A 17916-nucleotide genomic window follows, 5' to 3' on the forward strand; every position below is an offset into this window, starting at 1 on the left:
TGTTAAATGGGATGAACAGATTTTTCACCCTCTCAGTTGACCAAAATCAGAGATCCACATTCTACCCTAATGGAGCTGTACACATACTAAAGAGGACAGGGAGTTAGGTAGAAAAGAATATTCCAATCTCTGTTCAAAATTGAGAAAAGTAAATTTGATGAAAATTTTTTAATATAAAGAATGCTAAAAGTACATCGTAATAATCTAATATGTTGCTGAGAAAATAAAAGACAACTATTCAAAAATATATTTATTCTCATGGCAACCCCTTTGAGACTGTCAAGTGTCCTCAGGTGAGGCTGTATAACAAAGACATACAATTGTCTCCCCCACTTACTCCCAGTGATATCCATCCTTCAATTTCTTTGTCACCAAGAGAAGTAGGTAGGTAGTAATTAAACACATTGGAAAAGGAAAACGAACAGAAAATATTAATTAAGGATTAGGTACAGCTTGCTTAACTGAACACGTGCAAATACTGTAGGAAGGAAATATGGAGCTGCTATACAGAAAACGACCTACAGAGTTTGCTCTGCTAAAGAGTCACAAGGAATTGTGGTGAAGGAAATGAGCGCAGCCTTTAGAAACTGCTGGGGCTTGTTCCCATTAGGTCTCTGGAATTTATAGTAATATCTTTTTAAACACAGAATGGAGAAACTTATGTTTACATGCCCCGTGTTACATCATTATTTCCAGAAAATGGAAGAGAGAGCTTGAAAGTCTTTTAAAACCATATTGGGACGACATTCTGGTGTTGTATGAAACAGCAATTCAAGCAAAGGCAACTGACTCAAACAAGACATAAACCAACCTTACCTTGCCATAACCCACAGCCAGTGGTAAAGGAAATAATTTTCTTTTTATGATACCAAATATAGACAAATTTAGAAAGCTCACAGTAAAAGTCTATCAGCAAAATCCTCAAGTTTCATGAAGTTCCAAGGAAGGCAATGCCCTCTGAGCCAGGAGAGGGTGGTTAGTGGCAGGATGAAGCATTACCCTGTGCTCATCTGCAAAAAAACAATAATTGTGCTCAGCTCTGTCTGACAAACAGACCTGAATATGAAAACTGCCACAATACTTCAGTCCAGCAAGGCACCAGTGGAGTTAATGCGTTTCAGCTGCATAAACTGCAAATATATATAACATGGCATGTATGGAAAGGCCACTGAATCTTTAAAGGGAAACAGGCAGAGCTAATAGGTTTCTTTGAATATAAACATCAGTATATATTTTCGTGACTCAACTCAGCATATTCTATATGGGTTGTAATTTTAAAATTAGTGGTTGAAGGGAGAGATAAGCACCATCAATAAATTAAACTGTAACCCAGCGGTTTAGTCATGAAAGGTTAAAATAAACTTGCTTGATTGATTATGAATTTTAAACAGTTTTTCTTCAATGTAATCAGTGCTCTACCAATGTCATTGCTCATTAAAGAAAAGATTTTCATTCCAACATTTGATTGAGGATGTTTTTTCTCATTTGCATTTTGCTTTCCACCGAGTAAGCATCTTGCCTTCAGAATTATTAGATTTTTTCCCCCCTTGTCTGTCCATAAAAGCCGTAAAGTGGGATGGAGCAGTGATTTAGAGGGATACTACATAAAGATTGAATGAAGATATTGACTACAGGCCCTAATGCAAACAGGACTGTCTGATGGACTGCCTTTGACAGGATGATGGAAGGGAGCCTTGTGGCCTACTTAGCTGCCCTTCTAATTGGCCTTTATGAATATTTAATGAAATCAAGATGAAATTCAATCAGAGCTTTTACCTGCTGAATCTTAGGGAAAAAAGCGGGATATTATTAGATTTTCCTAGCCCTTGTATACAATAAAACTGTACTGAAATGTCTGTGCCTTAGTCAGGTGGCTGAGATATGCTTTTTATCCAGGGACTTGGTTTCTTCCAAAGGAATTAACCTTTTTACCACAAAAAGCAGCACGATTTTCCATTTGCATGCATCACTGGTATTTTATTACTGGCATAGTATAATGTCTAAGCCATGAACAAGCAACAGCTATTCCCTTTGAAAACATATCCTTAGCAAATTCTTAGTCTATGCCAATTTGAAGCCTTTTAGGGAACTTTGAGGTCATTTAATAGTTTCAGAACTACATAATGCTGTAGCCTCATATTTTGTGCCACATTGGTTGATTTATGAGAGAGAATTTGCACGATCTCATTTCTCAAACATAATCTAGGTTGCATCAATAACATTAAATTATAGCAATGAGGTATAAAACAGTCTGACAGGCTCCTGCTGTAGTACACTCTTACATTCATTTAAATGTAGATTTTGTTTTTCTGAGTAGAATGCCAGAAAAGCTTTTCATAGAAGCACAATGGACAGATTAATCTATAAATGGTAAATTCAACAGTGAAGGAGGTTTTCCCCATTTTTAGTTTTGTGAATTTTATCTTTCTCCCCCAAGATAAGCTGTTTATTCACAGTATGCTGCTTTTATGCATTTTCAGTATCATTTTTTTTTGGACAGAAAGGAGTTTGGTACTTAGAGATAAACACAGCATGTTAATACTAAGCAATGCATGAGTAAAACCTTACAGATGTGACTCAATAAGAACATTTCAGTATCGTTATTTAAAGGCTTGCTTTCTCTAAATAAAACTAGTTTTGTGGGCATCAGGGGTGCTCCCCTGGGTCACTAATGCTGATGGCACCACGTATAGAACACCTACTGGAAAATCAGACAGGTGCATGGATGAGTGGATGCCTGGCTTTCCTCAGTTTGTAGGTATTGGTAGCTCTCCCTGAACACATCCACAAAGGGTAAAGTTTTTAGGATTATTTTTACAGGGTTGTGCATGAGGACAGCGTGGTAAGCTCACAGGTTTTGTGAGAAGCTTCTAGCATGGTGCTTTTACATCCATGTGACTGGGCCAATATCAGGAATATTAGTAAATAATGAAATACCGTTCATTCTGGGGGACAACACAGGCCTGTGCATCCTGGGCAAATATCAGGAATATTAGTAAATAATGAAATAACATTCATTCTGGGGGACAACACAGGCCTGGGCATCCTGGGCAAATATCAGGAATATTAGTAAATAATGAAATAACATTCATTCTGGGGGACACCAGAGGCCTGTGCATCCCAGCCTCTTGCTCCAGCAGTGGCCAAAGCTCAGGGGGAAGTTCCTGGGGTGGATCCCTGATCCTATTGAACTTCCACCACTGATCACTGCTCCCGTGGGGCAGGGCTTCTGGAGGGCCCTCACAGGGGCTCTGTGGGCTGTGTAGGAGCTATAAATAGTCAGAACATAAAAAAAACCCTAGGAAAAAAGAGAGTGATAAATGTTAGTGATAAATGTTACAAGGAAATTGAACTGAGGGGCAGCAGGGGTGTTTCTGTTGGTACCTCCCTGATCCCACCTGGATGTGCAAACACCTGGCTCTGGCTTTCCTCTGCTGACCTGGGCTGGCACCAAACATGCCTGGCCACAAAGGAGCAGCTACAGAAGCTCGAGGTTAACAGAGACGTGCCAGCACTTTCCTGTTCAGCCCTCCCACTGAAACACACTTTATCTTCTAATTGCTTTTTTTTCTTCTCCCCTTCAGTGGTGTATAAGCTCTGTGTCTTGGGAGCTGGGAATTCATAAGCAGGATCTGAATTCACAGAGCAAAAGCAGTTCTCCCCAAAGCCCCATTCCTTCAGGTAGCTCTTTACCCAGGGGATAGTCATCTAGTGTAAACAGCAGCCTACACCCTGATGACTAAATCCATCTTAGAAGCAAACTAAATGAAGTTATATCAGCATATTTTGCTTTCTGAGTCTTCTCAGTGTATACAAAAAAATTGAAGGATGGATAGGAGGGTGAATGCTTATGCATGTATCTGCATGCATGAATGCTGAGCTAAGGAAAATAAACTTGACAGTCTTCCAGAGGCTAAAGGCTTTGTATAAAGGCAAGTACAGAACTGGCAATCAGAGGATAAGGCTCTCCACATCAGCCTTAATTTGGATTTATGTCAACCGTACACATGGATGAGATATTTCAGCCCACTGGTAGGAGTAGTGTGTTCTTTACATCTTATTGTCCAAAGTCTTTTTTTAATCTCTCCATATAGAAGGTGTAGGCAGCAATTATCTTTTCAAACATCTGAGAAGAGAGAATTCACCAGACACGGTACCTTCTGCAGTGTTTCTCAGTAACCACTCAAATCAGTTGTGAAGCTTTGTTTAAATGGACTGTGAATATTCATGTCACAGATTTGCTTTCAGTAGATTGAACACATCAGTTTGTCTTCAGATCAAACAGATATGCAGTGGATTTCCACACAGAGATTGAATTGCTTATTGAAACACAAGTTTTAGTGGTGATAATTAAAGAGAAAATAGGGTTTTGCATAAAGATGGTCAAAACAAAGCAAATTTTGATGCAGACACAGAGCAATGTTTAGAAAGAGCAGCCTTCTTGCTTTCTCAGAAACAAGATACCAGTAGCCTTTGGACCATGAAAGCCATGACAATGAATGATAATTTTGTTGACTGTTTTAGAACTGCCTCTGTTAAATTCAAAATGCACATCCCTTTGTAACTTTTCATTAGTCTGAACTTGATGTCTTGGACTTTCATCCAACTTTCACTCTTTTTTGATCCCCTGGCAGTGACCTCAGCAGGACTGAAGCAGGATATGATCTACCAAGTGAATTATATGGTCTGAGGCTGATAATTAAGTTTATGTTCAAGTGAAATTCAGCCCTTCACAGGGGATGCATTCCTTCCTGATGTTGATCAGAAATGAAACCAGATGCTTTAGATTTGGGGAGGATTGCTGGCAGCTGTGGAAGTGCCATGAAGGTGCTGAAGTACATCAGTACCTCCCAAAAAGTCTGAGATGAGTGAAGTGTGTCCTGCTTTAGGCTTAACAGAGTACAAATAGAAAATTAATTTGTGACGTATCTCTATGTGTTTGTTTTCTCATTGCTTCCTGGCAGAAGCTTCAGTTACTTGAGAAACCATTGGTATCTAGAAAAGATGGATTTGATCTGACTCTTTTCACCCAGGGCAGAAGTTTTAGTTGGTAATTATTTTGTGGCTAGTTACCGGTGTGTGAGCAGGCAATAGAATTCAGAAGGGGCATTAACTGTTGTTATAAAAATATATATTATTTGTTAACACTTCTGAAACCCTACAGATTTAAAAAGAAATTGGTATTACTTGCTTCTTCAGCTGTAGATTTAGAGAGTAGCACTGGGGAGTTACTTTGGAGGCTTGGCAAGGCTAGGACTGGATCTGGGGCACGGAGCAGGGGCCTGGAGCTGCAGCATCATTTATGGTCCCTTCCAACCCAAAAACTTCTGTGCTTCTGTGCTTGTCCTCTTTCTCTCTGCCCATCATGGACTTGGGGAAAGGAGTTTTAGGGGTCAGGTGAGGTGCAGATGGAGCCACCAGACAGCCAAGGGCAATGAATATCCCAGGGCAGGATGCAGCAAGAGCAGTGCAGACACTGCAGAAGGCACATTTCAGCACCCACTGCAGGATCCAGATGTGCTTTGACTCCTCGTTTTACTGAAGGAGCCTCAACCAATTCCAGCACTGCTTCACCTGCAAAATGGTTAGAACATTACCTTGTCTCAGTGTTTAAAATATGATAAATTTAGGTACTATATGTGCATACAGGTAATAAATGCCTCATCCTTCCGAAGTTAACGTGCCTTTTTTCTCTGTTGAAGAGGTGTTTGTTCTTTTATTTACAAAACTGAGAAGTCAGTAGTGTCAGCTTCTGAGCTATTGGAGCTGAGATGCAGCCTCCTGGGATCTGCTCCCAGTTGTGTCACTGATTCTCTCTGTCATCTCAGGTAAATCACTCTTACCTCACCCCAACCATTTGTGAAAGAGTAACCACACCAAATCAGATCAAAGAGCAACTTCATCCTGTAACCAGTAATGAGCTGTAGCAAACACATCATTCAGACTTCCTAAAGTGGGCAGCCATGGAATTACATATTATGGCCTGATTTCTTCTTAAAATACCAGAAAATGGTTAAAGCCTTACTCTAAGCAAAGAGATAATTCCTTTACTTCTTTCTACCCAAAAGTACCCCTGGATATTCTCATTAAATGTAGAAATGAAATATTCCTTAAATCATACTAAATCTTTCTTTACTGGTTTGTGCTAGAGTGTTTCAGAGATTAGCTATGCATATTGTAAGAATTATTCATATAATGTTTCAAATGCTCAGCCCTTCTGTTACATTGAACTGTCCTTGTCTCCTGGCACTTAATAGTGGTAAATGTCAGTCAGATTAATTCTTTTACACCATTACTTACTGTCTGTGGCCTTTTTCCCTCTCAAAGAGGAGGCCCCAGCCTTTGCTGTATGCTCTGAGCTGTGTGCCCACAACATTTATTTCACCTCTTTCTAGGACTTAACACTCTTTGAGATACAGTGACCAGAATTTAATGCAGCAGGTAAGGAAATATTTTTAAGGTCTGGAGTCTGATTATCAACTCCAATCTTTATGCTTTACTGAACTGCTGTGCAGTTCACGCCATGTAATACATTTTCAGATCATTTGAGGATAGATACTACCCAGAAGCAAAGAACTGTGAGAGTATTATCTGGTGTTTGTATGTCCAAGAAGCAAATTCCATTTCCTGGATCAGACAGAAATGAAACCAATATCCAAGGCACTGTATTATCTATATACAAATTCAGAATGCTCTGATCTCTCACCCTAAGAACATGACACAAGATCTTTCCTTAACTGTTGTGGTATTAAGTTGATTAAAGATATTTTATCTAAGACTATCTGTGGACTCCAAAGCTCAGCAGTTAGAGCTTTTCCCCAATTTCATTTACTTTAATCCTGCTGTTCCAGTGGAACTTCAGCAGAGGGTCTTCTCTTTCTCACATTTTGTAGAAAATAGAGCTGAGCTGTAAAATATTTTATCCCAGTAATTCAACCCCAGTCCAATTTGTTTGATTCCAGTCAGAATTGCATTGAACAGTGATCAGCAAACATTTCTAAACACCAAGCAGTAAGCAGCAAATACAGCATGAAGCCAATAAAGAGGATGTTTTCCCTGTGCACTGGATCAGAGATTTTTACAGAATTTTGGCTTTGTGGGTAGGCTCTTCACCTACACCTTTCTTCAGCAAAAAAGGAGTGAAAGAAAGGACATGACAACTGCACAAACTGAGCTAATCAAGTTGAAGAATTATCACAGCAGTCTGAGAACTGAAGTGAAACACAGTTTGAAATGAGATATGAGACCTTCAGCTGGTATAAATCAGCTAATGCTGTAACACCTGAAGAGTTGGCCAAACATCCTTGGACTAGGATAGGATAAAAAATTTTGTGCAGAATTTCCAGCAAACTGGATTTCTTCACAGAAGCTATTATTATGAAAAGAAAAGGACAATTAAAGGGGAGGAGTGGCATGTTATATTAATAATGTAATATAACAAATATAAATTAATCCCAGAATATAGGCTGCAAATGTTTCATTGCCATGAATCTAAGAAATAGGATGCATTTCAACTAAAATGCATAGGAAAAACAATTACACAGATGCATGTACATTATTGCATTGCATGGAAGTAAATGAAAACCTTAAATTGTTACTAAATAGCAACAATTCTTTCCCCCCCTTTTTTTTTAGTTTTGTCAGGAATAATGACTGTGTTTATGTCCCAAAGGAAGGCAAATATGAATTAGTCAGACTGCTGGTTCAGGACTGAAGCCTATGACAGTATTTTTAATAAAATACTGAGTCTTTAATATCCGCTTTTTTGTGTCTGCACAACTTATAATTATTGCCAGCAGGCAAAAAAAAGCAACAGTAGGGGAAAAGAAAACAGTGGAAAAATCTTTCCTGATTTTTAAAAAATGGTATGAAAAGATAGGCAGGACATATTAGAGACAGTGCTTGCATGCAAGTGACTGGAGTGAATTGCACATGTACTGTGAGACAGTTAAACCTCGAAAGAATCTTAACAAAACCAGCATTACCTCACAGAGGAGATGGAGCATTTGCAAGGTCTAAAACCAAAGCCAGTTTCAGCCTGCAGGTCTCTTAGGAGCCTGGACTGTGCAATTACAGGTACTGCAGATGGTGGAAAGCTGAAGGCACTATTTATTTTTTTGGTGGCAGACCAAAAGTACTCGCACGGATTTAGAACAACAACAAAAAAAAGAGCCTCTTATTTGCCTTGGTCTCTGTGTGCCCTCCACAGCACATTCTGTGGTTGCCTGGAAATGGACAGGTTTTCAGAAAACTGACTCCAAGTTCAAGGGCCAAACTCTCTGTTGGCACAACTCCACCAACACTAATGGTGTTAAGCCAGCAGAAAATTTGGCTCCAAACGCTGTCTGATCAACTGGCCTGTCTGTAGACTCCAAGAAGCCCAGAAATTTTCAGCATGGTTTAACTCAGGGTAGCTGGAATGGAGCATGGGCTGTGGTTTTCACTGTATAATCAAGATGAGAGATGCTGCAGGGTGTGGAGCAGAAACACATTTATCCGTGTTGCTAACCATTCCCTGTTGGAGAACTTGGCTCAAATTTGTAGGAGCTATGGAGTCAGGAGTTTAGTAGCCAAATGCTATTTTCTATCCCCTTAAAACAGAGCCCAGAAAATCCCATCCCCAGGAGCTCCTTATGCACTGTGGAAGTCTCTTCAGGTGACATTCCCAGTTAGAAAAACCAAGGACACTGAGCACTGTGGCAGGGTGGGCAATGTGCAGGAGGGCCCTTTCCATTTCAGGCTATAGTGCCAGACTCATTTATTTCAGAAATACTGCTTCACTTTGTGCAGGGTTTTTAAGGAAAATGCTTGTTGGCTCTCGATACTGATAGATGATTCAACAATTGGTATTTGTCACTTCAGTGTGCATTTTGTTTCCTTTCAGATAGGTTTAATGAGATGGGTTAGCTTCTGTTTTAATTTGATGATCATAAAATGTACTTCTTACATAATTAAAATAAGAATTGACAAATGTATTAAAAAATGGCCTTTTGCAGATTTATAGGCAGTAACTGGAACCAGTTTTATTGGCTGGCAGCGCCTGTTTTAGTTTGCTGGATACAAATGGATGTGAACCTCCTTAATGTAGAGTAAACAAGTCCTCCAATATAACTGACATTGGATATTTACTTGGAGAGACATTCTGATTTCAAAATTATTCTCAACAAATACAGTTGTTTCCAGATAATTGAGACTGCAAGTTGCCACCCATACTGTTTGTTTTGTTCAGCCTATTCCCCATTGAAGAATGCTGCCTATCTAGATAGGTTATCAAGATTGATAACCTTGTCCCAGACCTTTCAGAGAAATCCTGTTTCCTTTCCTGGCTTCAGTGCTGTCCAGCTTTTCAGTTCTATCTACCATTTCTATGAAATCTCTGAGCTCAGTTTTCATAGCAGCAGAATAAAGATTTGTTTTTGGTGGTTTAGGTTTTGGTATTTTTTTAGTTTTTGGGGTTTTTTTACTGCTACAGCCACAGGCTGAGAACATAATTTATGGAAGCATTGGTAGCCCTCTCTCCAGCTAAAAGCAGGCACTGCTTCCCTCACAGTGTTCGTACTGATGTGGGCAGAAACTCCAAAGGCCTCTTTACTAGAAGGACTGATGTGAGAAAAGAAAACTCAGTGGTTTTCACAAGCAAGCCAGAGCTGGCATGCTCCCAACAAATGCTTTCACTGGCACTGGTGCCCCATAAACACTGAATTCGTTTTCTCATACCAGGCTATTTATGACTCTCATGTGAGGCATGACAGCCATTCATCTTTCTCACAGGACAAGCAAACAGGGCAAGACCAGTGCTAACACTGAGCATGTTGTTACCATTACTCAGAAGTAGATTTATTGGCATTGTATCTTTCAAAGTAACAGGAGGTAGCTCAAAGCCTTTCTCTACGGCAGCTGTTTAATAACACCACTCTGCTCTAGTTGCTTTCATATTTTAATCCCAAATCAACCATAGTAGGGTGAGAGAGGAGAAGCAGCACTACAGGGAGTACAGAGCTGCATGGACAGCAATGAGAGGGAGAGCTGATTTCATACCTTGCAGCTACAGCCAATTTTGTTGACATTCTGTCTGGCGCTATAGGGATCCAATTCTGCATTCCCTCCCTCAGCCAAGGCTGCTCTTTATTTCTGAAACATATCTGTGACTCCAGGAGAACATGCTAATGTGTTGTCTTACTGGGGAGAATTATTCTTGTCTGACCTTAGCAATTAGAGTTGGGTTTCTTCAGAAATAGACGAAGACAAAAAAAAAAATCCCACATCTACAGGGCACTGTACTCCATCCTGAGCTTGTTGTTCACTACAGATGAGACTAACAGTCCTTTGAAGGGGCCTGTTTCTCTTATTTTAAAAAGAATCCCAGCTGACCATTTCATCTTTGATGCATATCCTGTAAAGATAAGTGAGTGTGACTTGACAGACTGCCATTTTCAAAACATGTCTATACAGAGGAAGTTCTGCAAACTTAGTGTTTGAGAGAATATAGATAGTCCAGAAGTACAGAAATCCTACTGACTTTAGGAGAGCACAAATCCTCAATTTGTGTGGTTTCCCTTCAGGTGTTTATCTACCTTCACTTCCAGCTACCAAAATTACAATTAGTTTTGTGCTAGCATTTGTATTTTACTGATATCTAGTATCCCCAAGCTTATTTTCCTAATGTTTGTTCTTTTTAGTATAATAACCCAGCAGAAGTTAATATCAGTTTCTGCATTAAAACTCCATGATGGAGATACAGAACTTTTGGGTGAAAATGAGAGAATGCTTTTGCCTGAAATTAGCCGAAACTCCTGTTCAGTGCAACAAAGTCACTTCATCCCTGGATTTCTTGCAGGGGATTAATTTGCAAAGAAGCTTCCCCACTCCAGCCATTATAGCGAAGAAAATTAACCTTGTGCCTGTCATTGCTCACGAGCTGCTTCCAAGCAGGTTGTTTTCTTCAGATACAAGAGCTAGCGTAGCTCACATCAGGCACACCTAATTCTACTGGCCGAGCCATGGTCTGGTTTTTATCAGTTTCTGGAAGCTGGATATGTACCTGTGTATTTGTATTTGTTTGGTTTGATGGTGTACCTCCCTCCTGGGTCAGTCCTGACAGTTCATTGTGATGGAGCTGTTCTCTTTTACCTTCCTTGTACGTGTTCTTGTGAAAGCAGAGCGACCTGTGAGGCTCACGTTGAGCATGCATGGTCCTGGTGACTGGAAGGTTACAGCTCATCCTGTCAGAGTTTGCTCCTCTCTCTTGTTCTCCTCTCTGAGTGTTTTTCCCTCAAAGCTGCAGCAGCATCACGACAGATCCACTTTCACACCTCTTTGTCTAAAGTTTTGCTAGTTACTGAGCTTACAACTCATGCTGTGTTTGTACCACACCTATATTCCAGAACAGTAGTTTGGGCTTTTTCTTTCTTGCGGGGCAGATTTTTCCTTTTTTTTTAAATCACTAACAAATTGTTTGTGCAAGATCTGCTTATGCATCTCAACTTTTCTTCTTGCCTGTGCATCCAAGGAGCACAAATGAGCCCCTAGCCCCAAAGCTGAGCAGGTGCCCCACAGCAATTGTTAGATGCTGGTGCTAATGAACACAAGTACCTGGCACAGGCAGCAGGGCTGGATTTCAAGCTGCTGGAGGTGATGACTTTAGAGGCACAGAAAGAAGATCAGAAATTATAAAAATACCTCCATTCCGGACTTTTGGGAAGGGCTCTTGTTTCTTTCATGCCTAATTCAAAGAATTTACCCTGTTGGATGTGTGGCAATGTTTGTATCGAGAGTTCTTCCTGTTCCTTCAGGAGTCTCAATGCCTTACATTTCTTCAGATGTGTTCTTCAAGCTTTGTCTTCTCAAATACCTGAAGTTAATTGGATTTTAGAGAATAAACAGAACAAAATGTTCAACCCTTAACCTCCTTTCGTTTTGTTACCTCTCACAGAAGTTATGTCCATTAATGCTATTCAGAAAATCAGCCTTCTTGAATGGTATTATTTACAAGGTTATATTTAGTACCATTTGAAATTCATCTGACTTGTTTTGCTTGTTAGTTCTGCTTATGTAATGTGGTTTAAGTATTTCAAAACTCCCTTCCCTATTTTTAGATTTTTCTTATTCTATAGCATCCCTTGCTAAAGGGACTTAAACTAGAAATGGAGGATTCTGCCTCCTTTCTTTACTACTGTGTTGAGAATCTTCCTACAAAGATTAAGTTTAAAATACCTAATCCAGAAAGAAGCATCAGCAGCTGGATGGCTCAGGGAAGTAGCTGTCCTCATGTGCCTTCCAGTCTTCACAAACTTTAGGATGAAATTAATTTCATCTGATGACAAACCTTAGTTAAGACCTTGTTTGAGCTGCCAATTTGGGCTCTTTCTAAATTGCTGGTGTGTACAAGGAAGCTCTAAAAGATGATTCACTCTCCCCTAAGACATTTATTCAAGTAAAAAGATTCATCCTATGGAAGGAATTTTCTCCATCCATTGATATTAAAGAGAGGCAGGATAACTAACTTACATTAGATAATTAGTTTTTAAATATCCAAGGCTGTGAACTTCAGTCAGTCCTGTGACACACAAAACATTCACACAAAACATTACAAAAGTTGCTCACAATGCAAATGTGTGCACCATTATGCAAATCAGTGCACCAAATTGTTTTAGCAAGAAATACAGCTAAGCTTCACTTGGGCTGCCTCAATAATACTGAATTTTCAGTGGCTTTGGGGTGGCAGCAACTTCTGAGGGAGAAGTTCAAGCTGTACAATTATCCCAGTCACAGGAGCTTTGGTCTCCAGTGGACTTTTATCCCTTGCTAAGCATAGCTTTCCACACGTGTAGAATTCACTCTAAAGGTGAACATGAAAAAAAAAAAGTATTGATTCCTGAACAATGCTGAAAACTCTTGGCGCCTGTGTGTCAATCCTGATGTCCTGCTGAGGCCCCTGGAGAGGCTGATCACCTCAGGATGAGGCTGGCCCAGAGCAGGGGCCTCACGTGTGCTCTGAACTGCCCCTGAATGGTCTTTGTTTGCTCCATTTAAAATGCAGCTAACAGTGAGCCCCTAAAGCCAGCTGCTGTCAGTGCAGCAGCACAGCTGGCCTCCAGTTCCAGCAGTGCTCAGATGCATCATTTTGTGTCCCTGTTCTGAAACTGCTTGGAGTTCACAATCCAGGGGTACAAATTTTGAGACTTTGTGGGTCTCGCTTCTAGACACTTTCTGAAGATGCAGGTCTAGAACCATTTAGGACAAGTGAGTATTTCTCCTGCAGTCTTTAAGAAGTATAAGGACAATTTATAAAATGTTTATTAAAAGTAGGTGCTTTTTTTTCCCCCTTCTCATGCCCAAGAAAATTCTTATTATTCAATCTCTTTGAGTATTTTAAAAATAGCCTGGTTGTAATATATTCTATGTGTACTTGGGATCAAATGCAATTTCTTCTTGGAGATTTATATGTAATTATTTTATCCAGGCTGCTTCCCCCTTTAGCAATCTTAACGGTGCCCAAGGTTACTTTAGACCAACATTGATAAAATTCATTCTCTGATTAAAAAATAGTCTGATATCAAAACTCTATGTACACTGTGGACTTCCATTGTTATAGAGTCCTTATTGTCTTGGGTTCATAGGCTGCAGTCTTTGGAATACTGTATTACTATACAGCTTTCTGTGTTCTCTTTCCCTCTCTGCATTTTAAAGAGTGCTCATAAAGCATCATTTTATTGATGCTATTTGAATACCAAAAATTTGCAGATTCTTCTAAAAGCAGTGGATACCAGGAATACAGCCATTGCTCAAAGGCTTCCTTTAAAGTTCTCTGGTTGCTAGCAAAGAAAAAAAAAACAAAAAAAGCCCCAGTATTTTAGAATTGCCTTTCCTTTAAAACACTTTAAAATATCCTCCTATCTGTTCTTGCCATTACATTTATTAAGGAAACCATATAATGTCTAACAGGTAAAGCACAGTGTGAGGTTAATTCCTTTAGATGGTAAACTAGTGACTTGCTGAAGATTACACGAGAAATTGATGGCAAACCCAATAACAGATAACTGATATTTTAGACACGGTATCATCTACTGCTGATATAATGAGCCCAAAGTGTCCTGTGAGAAAAGAAGGATATTGTTCTACAGTGAGAAAAAAGAAAGAGCAAGGGCTGCTTCTGTTATTTTCTGTCACTAAATCAGGATTCTATTCAAGCTGCATTGTTATTAAATTTGAATGAAACGAATTATTAAAAATGGCAAGTTTTTTTTTTCCCTTGGAATTTAATGAATCACCACTTAACCAGCCCAACCCACAAAAGAACAACCACTGTTTTAACAGCGTTGGGAAGGAAGCAGTTGAATGATATTGCAGATTTAAAGTAAAGGATTGAAATTACAGGTCTGGAATTTTAGCAACTTTCAGCACCACTTTACTGGGATTTATTGTGTGAGCACACTAGAGACAGAATGTGCAAAAGAATAATCCTGTCCCAGAGAAAAGGACCAACCAAAACTTATCGAAAAGTTGTCGAATTTCTTAAATGGCCATTGTGTGCTGGGCTCCCTGTTGAAGGGATGAAGTAGGTCATAACAAACTCCCTTCCTACAAAAATGCTCAAACCCAGGGAACTGAAAACTTGTATCAAAGTGGTTTTTTGCCACTGAACAGATCCGTGGAGGGGGAATTTAATGTTGAATGCATTGAGAAAGGGACTGGATGCTCCCACAGCAGTGCAGGGCCGGCTGTGCCAGCCACAGCTCCTCTGGTTGTGCAGCAGGGTCTTCCCAAGCCCTTGGGACCAAAGCTCTTCCTAGGATGTGAGGAGGAGGGCAGGAAGAAGGGGGTGCTGGAAAAAAACCACTGCAAGCGATTTCTAGCGGCAGAAGGGCTGAGGAAAGCAAGCAGCTATTGTTAGAGAAAGGAGCAGCCACAGTCAGCAGGAGACTGAGAAGCACTAATCACTGCTAAATCACTGGAAGATGTCCCCACTAAGCAGAATTGCCACCCCTGCTAACCAGCAGCCATTGACATTAAATATTGTGGAGCTGAGCTCGGCTCTCTCAGAGGCATGCTGATTAAAAATGCCCTGATGAAATGGTGTGTACAGTAAGAAGTGGTACTTAGTATTTTGTCTTCATAATGCTTTAAATTGCTGTGTATCCCCACAAGGTATTTTGCCATTCTCCATTAAAAATGGGCAACTGAGTTTCAGAAGCACAGAGCTACTGCAGGGCTCCACAGACTTAATTTTGGATTTGAGGATGCTCAGATGATTTTTGAAGCAGCCTGAGTTTACACTGTTTGATAGACAATAGTGAATTCTTTTTCTTGATCATACCTGTTTTCAAACTCTGACAGTGCCTCTAAGTTAGTCTTAACACTTCTTGCTTAACATAGATTAGAAGTTATATAAAAGACCAGAAACTGTTCCTCCCACATCAGTGCGAAATATTATGGTTCATTATTTTGCCCATGCTGATTTATGATTTCACAGCAGTAGCTCCATAAAGCTCTAGAATGGATTTTCACATCATAAAAGCACACTGTTTTGAAATTCTTAGTATTTTAGGACAATTTAATGAAGTAGTTAAAAATTATTCCAGATTGAAAATGTTTTCTGCAATCAAGAAAAAAAAAATCTGGTACAATATAGGAGAGCAATTAAAAAAAAAAAACAAAACAAAACAAAAAACAAGAAGAAAGAAATCAAAACAGCTTACTCCTGATCATAGAATGATGCTTCTGAAAAAGAGGAGCTCAGTGGGAGTTTTCCTTTTTCTTTCCTACTCTCCCAGATGCTTGTGATGTGCCCTGCAGTAATGTCACTTTCTTTGTACATTGGGGAACTTTTAGGGGAAATTGAAAAATAAATAAATAATGCCCTTTTTATTACTGCAGAAGGTCACATTTTGATTTTGCCTGGCAAATATTTTGAAATAGTGTGGGCCAGGGACAGTCCTTTATCCCAGATATTTCAGGGCTTTTATCTAACATTGCAGTATCCAGAAATCTTTTATGTGAAGTGAATGTCTGCAGCAATAGCCGGAACTTGTTTGAGAGAAATGGAAATTTTCCCTTTTAAGCAACAAGAAGTCTGCCTGGGCTAAGATGCCGGGGAATGGTCTTGTTTGTTTGTTCCTTTTATTTTTTATTAACATTTTCATTTGGAGAAGCTTCTGGAATCCACATGGTGAAAGGGACATCCAAAACTTCTCCTTTGAATAGTCCAAGAAATACCCCTCAGACTCAAGCAGTATTGACAGCCCTAAGAAGGAGCTGTCTCTGTTCAAAGCCACATCTTTTGTTTCTCTTGAATCTGTAGAGAACTTCCTGAGGCTTCAAAAGAGACACGGAGTAGGAGAAAACATCCCTCATCCTCCCCATCACTTGACTCCTCACAATGTTATAGAGAAGCTGCCTCGGGAGGAGCAGTGCTGGAAATCAATATTTGATCAGATCTGCTTGTGTTTATGGACATAAAAGAATATTTCACAGAATGACTGAGGTTGGAAGGGACCTTGGGAGATCATCTAATGGATGCTTGATGTCAGTAAGTGTTTTCTAACCTGGCTGGCCCTTCTCCATAAGCAGGAAGGGGAGCTGTGGCTGCAGGCAGCCCAGCTGCTCCCAGGGGTGCTGGGAGAGGAGCACGGCTCGGCAGGCTCAGCACCCACACTCCCACTGGAACAGCAGGGTTTACAGCTCAGTTTCCTGGATTTTATGTGATGTCCACGTGAGGTGTGCAGCAAAATTGTTCTACTGGGGTTTGTCCTAATGGTTGGCAATGCAGAGAGCAATTCCATGCAATGAATTGAGGTGAAACACGGCGTTGTAGCCACGATGAGGGAGGTCCTGGTAAAATTGGCACTGATCTTCAAGGTGGTTATTATCACCTTAGTAAGGCCCCTGTCCAGCTCTGGAATTCTTGTACAGCCATTGTCAAATTTCACAGCTTACAAACACCCAGATCAGTACCTGGACATTTGAAAAACATTTTCTGCTCTTGTATAAAACCCTCTTTTCATTATTTATTCACTATCCCTAACTGCAGATCCTGTTCCAAGGAAGAGATGCATATGCCCACCCCCCAGCACGGTTTTGCTATTTTGAGAGCTTGTTGATATGCAGTTTGCAGGTGGCTCAGAAGGTGACTCACGTAGAGTGTTTCCTCTGTCTCCAGAAAGGGCCAGTGCCTTCTTACCAGGTTTTGGCTGCATCCCTCACACAGCTGCTCAACCCCATTGCTGCTGCAGTATCACCTCAATTCCAGAGTAACCATTTAATTTATTTATTTTTGTCCTGCAAACCCAGTCATTATCACTGTGCTTCTACTTGGAGTAATGCTCTGTATTTTGAGACAGCACTGAGACTTTTTTAAGCAGTGAAGATACATATTTAGATAATTTTTTAATTTTCAGGGATTCGTAGTATTTCTTGTGCCTGTGTTTATATTTGCTTACAAGTAATAATTATAGTAGATTGCAATAGTGCTCCTGTAGTACTTAGTCATATTCTAGGTATATTTCTATAAATTTCTATTTCTATAAGTACATTACACATTATTGTCTGAATATATCTTCTCTGCAGTCCAAGCTGCACTGCCAACTTGGGTAGAAATATCCAGTCTGGCTTGAAACTTTCTTGAGTACATTGGGGGAGTAGCTGGAGCAGAATGGATTCAGAATGGGCTGGAGAACTCGCTAATATCAGGATAGCATTTTCTCCAACAGGTTACAAATTATACTGTTCTGATGCTGTTGAGAATGGGGAATAATTCATCTCTCAGAGCTATCACTGCATATTTGTTATCATGTATTGCTATAGATAGGTGATTTCCATAACCCTATTCATACCCCATGGAGTGGAAACGAGTTTATCAAAGCATCTGTAATGAATATGTGAATGCTATGGGGAGGGGCAAGACAGGACAGTGCTGAA

General features: G+C 40.0%; 1 protein-coding gene across 3 annotated transcripts in view; it reads left to right on the plus strand.

The window, feature by feature from the left end:
- LOC134555496 (BEN domain-containing protein 5-like) overlaps positions 1 to 17916 on the plus strand; it is an 898337-nt gene that overhangs the window by 441695 nt on the left and 438726 nt on the right. The window lies entirely within an intron of this gene.

Source organism: Prinia subflava, chromosome 10, assembly GCF_021018805.1.
Source record: "Prinia subflava isolate CZ2003 ecotype Zambia chromosome 10, Cam_Psub_1.2, whole genome shotgun sequence".
NCBI classification, from domain to species: Eukaryota; Metazoa; Chordata; class Aves; order Passeriformes; family Cisticolidae; genus Prinia; species Prinia subflava.